This window comes from Amia ocellicauda, chromosome 10, assembly GCF_036373705.1.
Source record: "Amia ocellicauda isolate fAmiCal2 chromosome 10, fAmiCal2.hap1, whole genome shotgun sequence".
Classification (NCBI taxonomy): Eukaryota; Metazoa; Chordata; class Actinopteri; order Amiiformes; family Amiidae; genus Amia; species Amia ocellicauda.
In genome coordinates, this window is record NC_089859.1 from 35,092,549 (window position 1) to 35,108,904 (window position 16,356).

Below are 16,356 nucleotides of genomic sequence, written 5' to 3' on the forward strand. Positions count from 1 at the left end.
CTACTCGTCCAGTCACTGGTCCTCTCCCGCCTTGACTACTGCAACTCCCTCCTGGCCGGCCTGCCTGCATCCACTACCCGCCCACTCCAGCTCATCCAGAACTCTGCGGCTCTCCATACATCCCCTCCAGACCACTGCGCTCCTCCAGTGCCAGAAGGCTAACTCTGCCTCTTCTCCACTCTCCTTCCTCCAGAGCCCGCTCCTTCTCATCCCTGGCCCCTAAGTGGTGGAACGACCTGCCCGCCGAAGTCAAAACAGCAGAGTCCTTGACCTCATTCCGGCGCTTACTCAAGACGCATCTCTTCCGACAGCACTTTATTAGTCCTTTATCCCTGCTAGATAGCACTTCAGCTTATTATGCTCCTCGCGTTCTTGATTGTTTTCCTCCTTGCTCCCTTTCCCGTAGCCCTAGTCTGTAACCCTACATCTTGACAGCACTTAGCTTTCACCGTCCAGGATGTAGGAAGTCTCTTACTGTACTTGTGTAAATTGTAATTGGAATTTGTAAAATGTATTATTTTGAATTGCTATGTTTTAGCTAAGTTGAATTTGTAATGATTGATGCCTTGTACTTCTCTGTATTTTTGTACTTATGTTGTAAGTCGCCCTGGATAAGGGCGTCTGCCAAGAAATAAAAATAATAATAATAATAATAATAATAATAATAATAATAATAATAATAAAAAAGTAGAAATTGACAAAAGTATTTGGTATCCACCCTTCTTTATTTCACATTCAATAGAACAGAAACTTTGCTTTTGATTTATGATGTAACATATTACTTTAAATAGTAAAACAAATGAAAATGGCATGGACAAAAATATTGGGACCCTTAACCTAATATTTCATTGCACAGCCTTTAGAGACAATAATTGCAATCAAGCGCTGTCTGTAGCTCTGAATGAGATTTCTACACTTCTCGACTGGTAGTTTGGCCCACTCTTCATGAGCAAACCGCTCCAGTTCTTTCAGGTTTGATGGGTGCCTTTTCCCAACTGCGAGTTACAGCTCTTTCCACAGATGTTCAATGGGATTTAGATCAGGACTCATAGAAGATCACTTCAAAACGGTCCAATATTTTCTTCTCATCCATTCTTGGGTGCCTCTTGAGGTGTGTTTTGAGTCATTATCCTGCTGGAGGACCCATGACCTGTGACTGAGACAGCTTTCTGACACTGGGCTGTACGTTTCACTCCAAAATGCCTTGATAGTGTTTTAATTTCCCTGCACAGATTCAAGGCACCCAGGCCAGAGGCAGCAAAACAATTCCAAAACATCACTGAGCCTCAGGATGGTGTTCTTTTCTTTGAAAACTTGATTTTTTTCCTGTAAAAATTGAGTTGTTGTGATTTACCAAAAAGCTCTACTTTTGATTAATCTGTCCAAAGGACATTCTCTCAGAAGGACTGTGGTTTGTTCTCTTAGAGAGAGGTCTTCTACCATGGAGCCCATTTTCATTCAGGCAGCGATGGATGGTGCAACTTGAAACTGTTACTCCTTGAGCTTGAACGTCAGCTTGGATCTGTTCTGAAGCTTTCTTTGGTTCTTTCTCCACCATTCAAACAATCCTTATCTTCATTCTTGGGTCAATTTTCCTCTTTTCCTCATCCTCTTTCCAGGGATGTTGGCTACACTCCCCATGGGCCTTAAACATCTTAATATCGAGATCTTTAGAGATGGTCTTGTAGGACCATGCTTGGCTATTACCTTCATTCTAACCTCCTCAGACAACTCTTTGGTTTTCCTTCTCTTTTCCACATCCAGTGTGAAACACAACAGTGACACAAACAGCAGAGTGAGTACTTTTCTCCGTTTAAACTGGCTGAATGAGTGATAATGTGATTGAAAACCTGTGATACTAATTAAAAGACAATGGTCTGCTTGAGGTATCACTACAATACAATTATTTCATATAACTTCTAAAGGGTATCAATAATATTGTCCAGGCCATTTTAGAATGTCTTTATAGAATAAGCGAGAATTCAGTTATTTTCACAGTTTGTTTGCTTTGTTCCACTGTAAACCAAAGACATGCATGTATGGATGACAAAAGATCTTTTAATTTCAACACTTTTCAGCGTGAATGGTACATTATTTGAATAAAATGCAAGCAATGTGGTGAGCATCAAGCATTTTTGGAACTATACTGAAGACCAGCTGATACTAAATAAAGAGCGAATCTCTAAATAAAACCTTTATCTAGTATCAGACAGTATGTCTAATCTCTTTCACTATCTTTCAGACGTCTCCAGTAACCAGAAAAACTCCTTCAAGTGTTTTGTCTTGAATTGGTGTTGATATTGTATCTTACCATTACAGTTCTATGCAGAGGGGGGAGGTAGAAAATGATTTGTTAGAAAATAAGCAATCAAGGCCGTAATCTGATACATCATAGATGATTGCATTATTAACATTTAAATGAAAAACAAAAGGTTGTTTGCATTATATCTGTTAAATCAATAACTGGCAATCCCCATTGTCTAAGTTAGCATATGCTGCCTTGGTGATAATATTCCTGGGCTGTGTTTTCCACTTTATTTGTTAATAAAGATTATACATTTCCTTCTGCAATTTTGTTTCTGTTAATTCAGTTAACAGTTAAATGCTCAGGAGTAACACCCAATGTAAATGCTCAGGAGTAACCCTGCATTATCAGGGCTTTCTACTCCTGTCAAAGTATCTCAAAGTTCCTGATTCAGAATCTATAACAATGCATATTCATTTGCACCAAACTATAGTCTCATTTTTAAAGTCCATTTCTGAGTTCTTGGTTGCTTTGTAGCTTCAACAAATTCAACAATTAATGAGCTTTGTGAGTGTCCCAGTCTGTTTTAGACACTGAGCATAGTGGTGCGACCAACATATTGTGGTATATTTAATTAATGAGAATTTATATATAGTGGTCATTCTTTAACTCTTCTCTGTCTCCAGTTCTCTGACCCTTCAGAGTCTGGTCAGTTCAAAGCAGGCCATAAAATGCAGTTTAAAATGTCTTGTGTTTAGATTTACTGAAGATGAACAGCACTTTTCATCTGCCAGTATCATAGAAACAGCTGCCATTAAGTGAGATGTGTTGGGCAACATCAGATTAGGTTCATTATCAAAGCTGCTCAAGGCTACATAACATCTCCTGTGCAAAGTTTACATTTTTTATCTACAGTCAGGGAAAACACAATTGTATGGAGCTATAAAGCTGCAGTTAGAGATTTCACCATTTCCCAAATACATTGCAAAGCCTTTTTCCTCAGTGCAAAATGTGCCCCAAATAAACTCCTTTCTTTCTCACATTAGCCAGATCATAATCTCACAGTTAAAAGTTGTTCTCAACAAAGGTATATTTAAAGATTTTTGTATTTATTTTTTGTTGTGATGTGTTGCACATTTCATAATCACATAACTTTAAATGAAGGCACATTAAGGATCATTAAGGCAGCAGAAGGCAACTCAAATTCCAAATCCTAAGGTTGAACCCTGATGTGACAATAGAAACCGTGAACCTTGATGTGCAAAGACCTCAGAACTTTATTGGACCATTAGGTACAAGTCCCTTGTACATCTCTTTTTAATTGCCAGTATTACAAACAAGGTAATCATGAAGACAACATATTACACATGATGTTTCGAAATATGTGTGTCATCAACATTTTTAAGCCCAAAAATTTGCACTTATGTTGTAAGTCGCCCTGGATAAGGGCGTCTGCCAAGAAATAATAATAATAATAATAATAATAATAATAATAATAATAATAATAATAATAATAATAATAATAATACAAATCACATGATAGTGATGACCCGTTTAATTCTTGGTATTTATGTACCCATTATTTGTGCATAATAACTGACTTGGTTTAAGAGGGAATAAAAAAAAAAAAACACTGTACAGTAAAGCTAGCAGCAAGAATGTGAAATGCTACACCTTAATACTGTCAGTGGCAGGTATTTTTCCAATTTCAAAGGTTCACAGGATGTCCCACACCATTTGTTGTGCTGATTGATGCATCTATTGTATAGACTTTAATTCATATTGAATGTTCAAGAAAAACATATTTAGTATTAGTGTAATGATTCCACACATTTTCAATTTGTCTTTCAATAATAATGCCATGATTCGATTTTCGATTTTTTTTTTTTTTTTTTTAACAAACTTGTCTCCAAATGAATAATCTTTTTTTGGCAAAAAATGAACAATAATGTTAACACTGCCAGACAGGAAATCAACAATAACAGTATATCAACAGTAAATGAACATATGAAACACGCTTTAATGGGCTTTAAGTAGTTCTAGATTTGCATGGACAGTTTTTCTGGAGTTGTCATGATTGAATTCCAGGGATCGTCAGAAACTCGCTGAGCCAATCAAACGACAGACAGACAGGAGCTGGATCAGTTGCGATTCTTCAATGGTTTATCAAAAAGTGGGAATTAACAAGAAAAAACAAATAAAATAAACTGTATGCATAAAACTGTGTAAACTGGTGTATTAATTGGTATGCACATCTTAGCAAACATAAATAACCAGTTATAAAAAAAGCATAAAACTGAAATATGAAAAAATATATGCTACGAAAAGCGCTTTGAAATGACTGTCTGTATACAGCTGTGTACATCAATGCAGAAAATGCTGCCCTACACCTTATACCAAAGAATTAGCATTCGTGATCAAACAGGTGACTGATCAATGCATCCAGATGCAGCACCAGGGATCTCGGCGGAGTTGCTACGGTGTGAGAATGAGGGGAGCGGCGTTGTAGGAGAGGTTTTAAATATACATCGTTTATTTGTTAGCTTAAAAATGTACACGTCTTTGTTCATTAAAATCTATTAAAATACAACGGTTTTTATTGCAGTGCAGGCGAGAGGATCAGCAGTGAGGTAATTAAAACACATTTCCACACTCGCTCCTCACTGCCCCTGCACCCAATTAAACATTGAGCTGCACTGGGACTGGAGTGGGAGAACACAAATTAAAACGTACAAATGTGAAATACGTGTATGTAATTGAAATAATCAAAGTGAAAAACGTGCAGTGGGTTGAGACCGCTACTTTTATAAGCAGTTGCATCTCCTGATTAACTGTTAGTTGAGCTTGTTATCTTGTTAAAATATTTGTTCGTAGTATGTTTGGTGGGGCTGGGAGAAAATATAGGGGGGCTGAAGCCACACTAAATAGGGTCTAACGTCGCCTCTGCTGTAAATCTATGTTACATTTCTCAGTACCATCATGACTTTATTTTGTCTTATGAAGGTAAAACATGGTAATTTGGCAGTTTCTAGTTTTAACATGGTTCTAACATGAATGTAATATGCTTTCACCATGCCTTTCCACGATTTGTATCAAGGTTTATTAAACCTTTTCTGCTTTTCCAACATGTGTTTTTCTTTACTTGAATGTGATTTTGCCATGGTATACTCCAGTAAACATATATGTGGAGTTAACAGTTTGTAACTCTCACTGACCCCACATGTAAAATTATGTTGGGTTTTGCTGACAGATTTATGAATATGGAAATATAGTATTTGTGTGTGTGTTGACATTAACACTGGTTCCATTTAAGAAGGATGACCTCCATATTGGGTGCTTTTACTGCCTTTCTAGCTTGCACAGCCTCTGAAAAAAACAATTAGAAGGGTACTGTGTAATTTAGTGTTCTATAAGCCCATGTCTTTTTTTTGTACAAGTTCAATATGCTGAGATTTTTTCTTTCCATTGATCTGAACTTGAAAGAGGGACTGGAGACAGATAGTCACTTTGAGCACACACTCCCATGCTGAATTCAAGATTACATTTTTAAAGCAATTGCATTGTACTTCATCTTGTAAGTTGAAAAACTCAAGCTGTGAATGAGAAAATAAACTGACAGCTGTGTTCCTCATACAGCTGGAGCAATGTGAGGGGTTGTATAAAACACTGTTTTTCAAAACACTGCCATTTTCTATTTAAGACGAAAGGTTACAATGTACAGGAATGATTAATGAAATGTATGTAGAGCTGTAAGAAGTAAAATAAAATCAGTATATCTATATTGATAATATCACTGTTTAACTGATGTGCCTGCTCCCTGCTTGTACAATAGGAGTATTGACCCTGTTACCAGTCCATCAATGAACATTTACAACTGGGAAAGTAATCTGCTCTAATTGGACACAATGTTGCAACAGAATTGACAAATTCCTCTGTGAAGGCAGATCTGTTGATAAGAATGTAACATTATTTGCTTTTTTTCTGTCACCATAGCACAGTTTGTCTCCAGTAAGCTTTATGACAAGGTTAAAACATTTTTTCTTAGAAGAGATAAGGACTGGGGAAATTGTGTCATAGCATGGCACTCGGCTTAAAATATCTTTAACTTGGCCTTAAAGAGAACTGGCAGGTATTTCTGATAATATGTCCAATTTGCATTTGTGGTTCAGCAGTGATTACAGGAGGTCAGCTGTGTTCACTCATGTTTAATCACATAACATATAGCTAGGCTTCTATTATTAGTATATATATATATATATATATATATATATATATATATATATAATCTTATTAATATGGATCCTACATCAGAATAATACAATGAGATGGAGTCTACAGTCCTCCCTCATTATACTGCCAAGTCTATGACAGGCATTCAATTTGTTAGAAAGCTGTGTTGGAACTATTAAGGGCATAGAGATGGATAATTATACACTGATGCGAGAGTCATTATGTGGAGGTGTATAAAGGGGTGAAAAGTAAATATATTGAGGGATATATACATACATACATAATGTTGTTCAAAGAATGCGGTATGTATCAAAAATAAATTCCTTCTGATTTTGCTGTTGACAATTGTTTAAAAAAAAATTAAGAGATGAAAACAAGCTAAGCAGATTTTGAATGTCAGGTCACATACTGCTTTTTATACTAAATCTTCACTGCAAAAAAAACAAGGTTAATGTCAATGCCTGTTAGCAAATAACCTGGCCAAGATATGATCCATTAATCTGTGGTCTATGTGCTTGTAGTTGAGGCCCATCAGCCGAGTCACTCAGAGATCACGGTTTCTGTTGTCACACCAAGGACATTATTCAATCCTCTTACTTTCTTGTTCAAAGTATATTCAGAGCTTTTATATTTTGCCGGGATAGTCTTGACATCTAATGGAGCTGATGCAGAAGGAACATTTAGTTTTATTATCAGTGGTTAAGAAATCATGTAAGATTGGACTATGCCTACAAATACATGAATAGATATGTAACTTTATGGCTCTATTATATTAAGTGATAAGTATGTGATTTTAATACGCTTATGTAATGTTTGTTTATCACATTGTACAAAATAACAATACATGGTTTGCTAATGTCAGGATTTCAGCATTTTGATAAGCTAGATGTCAAATGGCTGTTTAAAGGGACATGAAGGGAACAGAATTAAAACTACATTGTGGTTTAGAAAGATGACTGGTAGGGTGCCATGGTATAGTCAGAATTAGATAATCATATTCAAATAATAATAATAATAATAATAATAATAATAATAATAATAATAATAATAAATATTATTATTTTTAATTATTTTTTTGTTGTAGTATGGTGTGGACAATTCCTATCCATTCCCCCAATAAAATTTATTAATTCCCCCAAGTCAAATGAATTGCTAAACTGTCTGCAAGTTACTTTAATGCACATTCCTCATATTTTCACAAAGCATCTCCACCTTGTTGGTCTAACTGTTTATATGTTTATATATGCTGATTAATATTTAGAAACCATAAATATTTTGTTTGGTGTATTGAGATGAGAAGATGAGAAATGCATGTATGGAATCAATGAGGACCCTTATGCAGAAAAGAAAAAATATATATATATATATATATATATATATATATATATATATATATATAATTGGTTTGTTGGTTATAGATGGTGTTTGTCTTTTTCTCTTTCTCATTAATTATTATTTTTTCTTTCAGCTGCAGTGAATGACTACAATTAAATAACATTCAACACGGAACATAATGATGGACAACAGTATTTTGGTTATTTGGTGGTATAATATCTAATTTTGTTCAATCTTACAGAGAAGACAAAAGAAAAGAAACTGGTCTATTGTAGATTCTTTGAAATTGTATGAATACTCTGCCCTCTAGTGTTTTTTCATTATGTGCACAACCTTTTCTGTTGTTGCTTGTTATAGGTTGCTACTTCCATAGGTTGTTGTTCAGTCAATAATGACACAACCAATGTATCCCACACCTGACCACTATATCTAGAAACCAACCACTTAAACAGTGGTTCCCAAATCGGTCCTGGGGGACCCCCTACCCCCTGCTGGTTTTTGTTCCAACCGAGCTCTCAATTACTTAATTGAACCCTTAATTGAACTAATAATGTCCTAAATCAGAGACTTTTCATTATTTTAAACTGTAGGGGTTTTACGTTAAGTATAGAATTATATTAAAAAACAACTATTTTCTTACACAATTTAAAAAGTAAAATCTAAGCAGATTGTTCCTTCAATTAAGGTTCAATTAAGTCATTGAGAGCTCGGTTGGAACAAAAACCGGCAGGGTAAGGGGTTCGGGAACCACTGCACTAAAGGCTGTGGTAAACACAAGTAAAATACCTACAAAACTGTTTTCCTTACATTAGCAAAAATATATATGAATTGGAACCCCTGTATTATTATTATTTTTTAAATTATTATTTGTAAGCACGTGCACTGTCTTTATGTGCGTTTGCTGTGCAAAACGTGGTAAATTAGCTATTTATGGGGATTTGTAAGTGTACGATTAAATCTGTTCTGCCGTTGTTAATTACATGCACAGATTAATTATTTTACATTATAGTAGATATCAAATTCAAGCATTCTTACTGCTGCTGTGATATATATCAAGTATAAACACACCAGTGCCCAAAGAGCGCAAAGAGCGCGATTTGATCATTGCTTTCAGTGGTTGTGTGTCCAACCGGCTTTCACTGGGACAGCTTGATGAAATTGTAAAGTAGCCATTAAACGGAAAAGACATTTGAATCAGGCAAAATGTACACTGTTACCAAATTAAGTCCCGTTGCACTGCAGTCGATACATAGAATAAATATGTATAACACATTCTCATTAGTCTTCTTTGTTTACCTAAGTAATATGGTAAAGTGCCATTTGTCGCCCCTTTAACGATTTATAAATTATAATTGTAAACGCAAAATGTAAAACTGTAACGGCTGTTTTCGATTGTACTCCCACTCCCGTTTCGCTTAATATTCCTTTTCTGTATGTTCCCCATCGGGGGCCATTAAACCCGGGAAACACCGGTGTGTTGCGTCGTGTTGCTTCACCTAGCATACATTTTTAATGGATGTCTATATACCCAGACACACCAACACGTCGCACTCTAAAAAAAATGTGTTTTTAAGGGATTCTTTGCAACATTCAATGGTTTCATATAGAACCGTTTTCATTCTCAAGTTAAGAAAGGGTTCTTTATACAACAAACGCATCTTTATGGAATCCTTTCCATAAACTCCCATTGGAGTTGCCCGAGCAACATAGGTTGCCATTTCAACCAATCAGCTGCCAGAACACCCCAATCCCTTACTGATACTGAAGACCTTCATCACCACGAGAAGAGTCCTAATTATGGCTTGTTAGTGAGTTTGACTCCAGGATCATGTTTTTAGTTGTGTAATATCTGCTATACGAATAGCCTACAATTATTACGCATAAGTTTAATTTTAATTTTTTGTTTTCTTTTATGTGTGACTTTTAACTTTATAACCTATTGGATCCAATCAATCAATCCAAATGGTGACAAAGTTGGGGGGGTTATGGCTTGTTGCATCTATCCTGCCAGTATTAACAACAAAGGTCAGAGAGGGACTTGAAATCTGAGAACAGTAATAAGCATTTCACTGCGAGTTAATGGCAGGATTTGTCAAAGGAATAGACTCGATCTGTGTCAAGTGAAATAAGATTAGTCTGTAATCTTATTGATACTGGAAAGAAGTTATGTCTGAATAATTACAGTTTTTCCCAGTTGCATACACACTATTCTCTGAATAATACCCCAATACCCCTAAACTCTTAATACGAAGCCCATTATAAAGAGTAACATCTACAAAACCTTACACACATGGGGAAATGTTAATTCTGTCCTAAAAACTACATACAAAGCCCTCAAAATCAAATAATTGGGTCAGAATCATGCACACATACATCATCTGTTTCTCACACTGAGCATTAAGAAAACACTGTGTTTAGAAAAATAAAACTCCCTCCTCAAAATGGAAGATTCATGTAGGAAAACAAAAAGAATCCACCAACACAGCCAGTAAAGAAGTTTCATCCTGGCCACCCACAAATTACAAATATATTTATGTATAACAAATAATCATTTTGTATCATCAAGCAACAAATAGAGACAGTATTGTACAGTACACATGAATGGAGAAAAAATAAAACACTGAAACCTCAGGCATTGTCCTGCCTGTCATGTTGATTTGGCCACATATTTTCATCCACATCACAACTGATGTGTTCCCTGGCCAAGCAGTGGGGAAAAAGGGACCAGCATGGCAGGTCCATCCTTGGCACACCCCTGCAGTGATATCACCGCAGGCCTCCTCCATCCCCTGGAGAAGACTCACGTGCTGATGAAGGTTCCGGTCATACAAATTCTATCGCCAAGCTGAGAAAAATCCTCAGTTGGATTGAGGCAGGGGGAATATGGTGGAAGGAAAATCATTTGGATCTGGGTGGTGTGTCGGTGAACCATTCTTGGATTAACGCTGCACAGTGGAAACTCACATTGTCCCATATGACAACGTAAGTGGTGTGGCCTATAGGGGCCCTAGGTTGTCTCTCTGGGGGTGGGAACAAAAGGTCATACACTGCATCAAGGAATACCAGAAGGAGTGCAATGTTGTAAGGGCCAATTGTGACATGGCGATGGACAACCCCCTGCTGACTGATAGCAGCACACTTATGTTTGGTTCCTTTGGCCAGGAACCTCCACCCTCGCTCGCTGGCCAATGATGTTCCTTCCCCGGCGCCACCTGTTGGTCAGATTGAATCCTACATTGTTGACATAGATGAACTCAATGTGGTCATCGTTTGCTTCATGCTCACCCTGTGCCTTCTCAGCAAATTATCAATAGTTGATATTGAAACACGTAGTATGTTCTGAAACATCCCATTGTCCTCTCACCAGTTTCTCCCAACAGCAGGTGGTCTTCTCTCAACCCTGTATGCAATCAATACAATGTCATGTGCAAACATGCAGTACTCTTGTTGATATATGAAAGCCAAATATTGTGCATGGAAAATTTATACCCACTCACTGGTTCGTAGTCCTGAATGTCCTGATGATTCCAAACACAGTAAAGCGGCTCAAATTGGGTTGCACTCGCTGCCCAGCTTCCTGCATACTCATCCCATGGTTGATTACACTATCAACCAGTGTGGCTCTTATTTCATTCGATGCTGGGGCAGAATTTTTTTGTTGCTGTTTGGTGTATTGTACTGTACAGTACATTAAGGAATACAAAATGTGCAAATGTATACATTTGTGTCTTTCATTGTGTTCATCGTGTGAAAAGGTTTTTGTTGGGAGAACCACAAGCAACATAACTTATTACCGTTTCTTGTAGTACTGTTTTGAATTTATCTCACCGGTGTGTAAGACTATGTTGTAGTGTGTGTGTTTTTGAGGGCTTGTGTGTCATGTCTGAGGGCAAAGTTTGTTTTTTCAGCAAGATTGAATTGTTTTGAGTGGAGAGCTTCATTTTGACCTGAAAATAGGAAGTTTGGGGAATTGGGTGAGAAGTTATGGATTTCTGTTTAGAGTATCGAGAAAAGGAAGCATTATTTCAAGAAATCGAGCAATCAAGAAAAACTGTAATGATCTGGACTCTGGGAAAGTTAGCAAACTTGTCAAATTTGCAGATGATACTAAAATAGGTGGCTCAGCAGATATAATCTCGGCAGTACAGGTTATTCAAAAGGACTTGGATAATATTCAGTTGTGGGCCGGCACCTGGCAGGTGAAATTCAGTGTGGACAAGTGCAAGGTATTACTGCAGGTAACAAAAACTAAAATATAATTACACTATGGGAGGAATAGAACTAGATGAAGTAACGCATGAGAAAGACCTAGGAGTCTATGTGAACTCCTCACTTTCTCCATCCAAACAATGTGGGGAAGCAATAAAAAGGCAAGATTGTGTTGATTGCTCCTAAGCGTGGGTGTGTAGCTACAAATTGAACCATTATTCTCGTGTATTGATTACTGTATGAGAGGATATTAATATGGTGAAATGGATATGGTATATGCTGAAATGTTAGTGTTTTACTCCCTGAGACAAATTAATGAATATAATGGTTTATAGGCAAACTTTTTTGTTTTCTTTTTGTAATATTTTAAATGTTATCTAAGCTATAAATGTTGTTTCTGATATCTGTTGAGTAAAAAATAAACCTGGGTAATTTCAACGCCGAATGGTACAGAATTTGAGCCGACCTCTAAAATTCATTGATTTCATTATATCGTAATCCTCGGCACAACCAAGACTCCTGTGGAAATGTTGTTGCATTCAAATTATGTTGTAGGTGGAATTATGTCCCTGACGAGAAGGAGAAAAATGAGCGGCAGTTCCAGCTGGACTTACAGTTCATCTGTGACAGGCTGCAGAAACTCCGCATTAGCGATGTGGTCCTGGCTAAGGTATGCAGCCCCCTGCTTGTGTAGGAGACCCTAGAGTTTTATTTACATGTTTTTTATATATAAATCCTTCTGATTTCGGTGGTTACCTGCATTGTTCTGATGGATCTGTTGCATATTGTTGCATTTGTCTAATTTGTACTTATGTACCATGTTGCATGTTTTTGTCAACTGCTGACTAATTGCGATTGTTATTTAGAATACTGTATGTGTGTTACCTGTCCACCACAGCAAGTTACCAGAAGACTGTTTTATGGCTTGAAGGAATAGCAGCTTTGGTCTGACCCTTTCTCCCTCCCTCCCCTCTCTCCAGGCCATAAATACCCCTGCGCATCGCCTGGACCCCAGTCACCTGACAGGGATGAACTCTGTCCCTGACCTTACCCCCTCTCTTGCCAATCTTGGCATACAGCCCATGGGGGGACATGGCCCAGACTCTTTGTCCCCCCAGCCCTCAGCAGAGGGTCCCCAGTGCTCCCGTCAGGGCGAGAGGAAGGAGCCGCGAATCATCAAGGTGTCATTCACGGATGAGATTCAGCTCAACAAGGCAGAGAAGGCCTGGAAGCCTACAATAAATCAGGCTCCCACAGTGGGTGATGACCCCGAGGTCATTAAGACCCAGGTATGTAGGAGCAGAGGAGACAGTTCTTGTTTGGGGGGGTGGGAATAATAATCTAATAATAATAATAATAATAATAATAATAATAATAATAATAATAATCTTATCTAGTCTCGTAAAGGGGACTGTGGGTAAACTTGGAGCCCCAGTGATGATCTATTTTTAGTGCCATGGTGTCTGGGCCGCTGATCTCTACTGATGGAGAAGAGGAATTGAGGGGCTGAATACGCTCACATGCACCCACCTCTCCAGAACAAATAAAAACACGGACTTGGCCGAGGTTTGCAGAACTAACTCTTTTTCCTTCCTTCCCTCCTCCCCCCTCTCCCCTTCAACAGGAGCTGTTCCGCAGGGTGAGCGGTATTCTGAACAAGCTGACCCCACAGATGTTCCAGCCGTTGATGCATCAAGTGAACGAGCTGACCATTGACACGGAGCAGCGACTCCAGGGTGTCATGGAGCTCATCTTCGAGAAGGCCATCTCCGAACCCAACTTCTCCGCCTCATATGCCAATATGTGCCAGTGCCTTCTGAGGGTGAGAGAAGGAGGGTGATGAGGAGAGTGAAGTAACAGAGGAAGGGAGGGAATGGTAGAGGATTGTAAAGATGCTATTTGTGTAAATTTGAACTTGTAAAATGTATTATGCCTTGAAGTGCTCTATTAAATGCACTTTGTATTGATCTTATATTGGACAAGGGCGTCTGCTAGGAAATAAATAATAATAATAAATATAATAATAATATTAATAACATTAATAATAATAATAATAATAATAATAATAATAATAATAATAATAATAATACATGGATCAGATTCGTTTAGCTCTGTAATTGTAATTTTTGGGAGTTCAGTTTTGAATGGACTAGTAGATGCCTGTCTTGTGAAGCGCATATCAAGAGTTTTCACTCCTATACCTATTGAAGCTGGAAGCCAGCCATAGCACACAGACCATGCTTAGCAAATTTCCATCTTGCGTAGGGTTTATGTTGTTCTTTGCTCCCCTTTTTGTAGTTCAAAGTCCCGACCGCTGACAAGCCGGGAGTGACGGTGACTTTCCGCACTCTGCTTCTGAACCATTGCCTGAAGGAGTTTAAGAAGAAGAAACAGAAGATGCTGGATGCATCCTTGGTGGTAAAAAAATGTTGAATGACTTATATATATATAAGTACAGGATCATCAATATGAATGAAAAAATATATATAATCAGGGTTTGTACGCTAGTCTGAAAGTGGAAAATGCAAAACTGATTTCCAGTTCTTGGAATGCTTAAAAAATCATGCCTCCGTGATAGTATGTAATTGAGTGCTGTCTGTGTGCGCAGGGCGAGGAGCGTCAGCGTCTACGTGATGAGCTGCAGGAGGCCAAGCGCAAGGCCCAGTGGCGCTCGCTAGGCCACATAAAGTTTGTTGGGGAGCTGTTCAAGGTGAAGATGGTGACAGAGGCCATGATGCAGGCCTGCTTCTTCAAGCTGTTGAAGAACAACAAAGAGTCTCTGGAGTGCCTGTGCCAACCTGGACTTGGAGACTGCCAAGGTAAGGCAGGTCCGGCCAACCTGCCAGACTGAGCCCTGTCTAAGCATCCAGCAATGTGATGTGGCCTCTAGACAAGGGGTGTCAAACTCAATTTTACCACGGGCATATCATAATTTCAAATTTTACATATTTGCTCATTCCTATTTATAATTCACTGTCGTTTCAACACAATTTGCAACACTACATTTGAATTAATTTAGTTAGAATTATACTTAGTCTTCAACACAAAACGCACATCTGTATGTATGAGCCGTATATATTGAATTTTTTCATCATGGCTAAACTCTCCTTACAAACGAGGCATACAGGTTTTGAACTCTGCTCCACAAACAGATATTCCCACTCCCACCTTTCCTGAAACATTCTACCTTCCTTGTCGATTTTTCTTTTGTTGAACATTTTGAGTTGAGATTATTGCAGATTACTGCAATTAGGAGCATGGACAGTAACTCAGCCTATGATTGGCTGTTAAAACCCTACCTCACGCCAATGACATTCGCAATGGCCGATGGGAATTGTAGTTTTCACACGCAATTTCCTCATTCACAAGCTGTCACGGGCCTAATTACTTAATGATACAACACCTTTGCAGGGGCCAGATTAAAACCATTGGGGGGCCGTATTCAGCCCGCGGGCCTTGAGTTTGACACCCCTGCTCTTGACAGTGGTCTGAATAAGTGTTTCCGAGCATCTACAGAAGCCTTCTTGAAGGCTGGTATAAAGTTACTTCTGTACCTGCTGTCTGCACTGTTTTCTAATCGTTCTGTCTGACCTTTCACCAGCCCCACATGGACCGGTACTTCAGCCTGATGATGCATGTCGTCAAAAAGAGGAAGACCTCCTCTCGAATCCGCTTCATGCTGCAGGACGTCTTGGACCTGAGAAGAGTAAGTCATGAGTGTTGGGAGAATAGAAACCTTCCTTACTTTCAGCTTCCCAGCCCCCTAATCCCTGTCTGCCTCTCGTTCTCTCTCTCTACAATGGTCACTGACTCTTTCTCCCCTTCTCAGGATAACTGGGTGCCCAGGAGGGGTGAGCAGGGTCCTAAGACAATCGACCAGGTCCACAAGGAAGCAGAACTGGAGGCGCACCGTGAGCGGATCAAGGTACAGCAGCAATGCATGATCTAGAAGGACAGCCGACGTGATGCGAACTCCAGCGAAAAGTGTCCTGTCATGCGTCGGTCGGGCCAGAGCAGAGCAGGCCAGGAAGAGAGGGCCTTTTGTGATAGCACTAGAAATAGAAGCACCAGTCCTTCTCTGGCGAAGATGAAAGCATCAACATACAATCATTAAATTTCTTTCCCTTCTCTGTCTAATCTACAAAATAAAATGAAATTGTTCTTCACTTCAAACTAAGACTCTTTTGATCAGTGTGTATGTGGTGTCATATATATATACACTCACTTAAAGGATTATTAGGAACACCAAACTAATACTGTGTTTGACCCCCTTTCGCCTTCAGAACTGCCTTAATTCTACGTGGCATTGATTCAACAAGGTGCTGAAAGCATTCTTT

At 38.5% G+C, this 16,356-nt stretch overlaps 1 non-coding gene across 1 annotated transcript; it reads left to right on the top strand.

Moving 5' to 3' along the window:
• The first annotated feature begins 13,448 nt into the window (after positions 1-13,448).
• On the top strand, positions 13,449-13,525 carry LOC136762349 (small nucleolar RNA SNORD66). The gene has a single exon (XR_010820551.1). It is a non-coding gene; the product is annotated as a small nucleolar RNA SNORD66 (small nucleolar RNA).
• Positions 13,526-16,356: the final 2,831 nt, after the last annotated feature.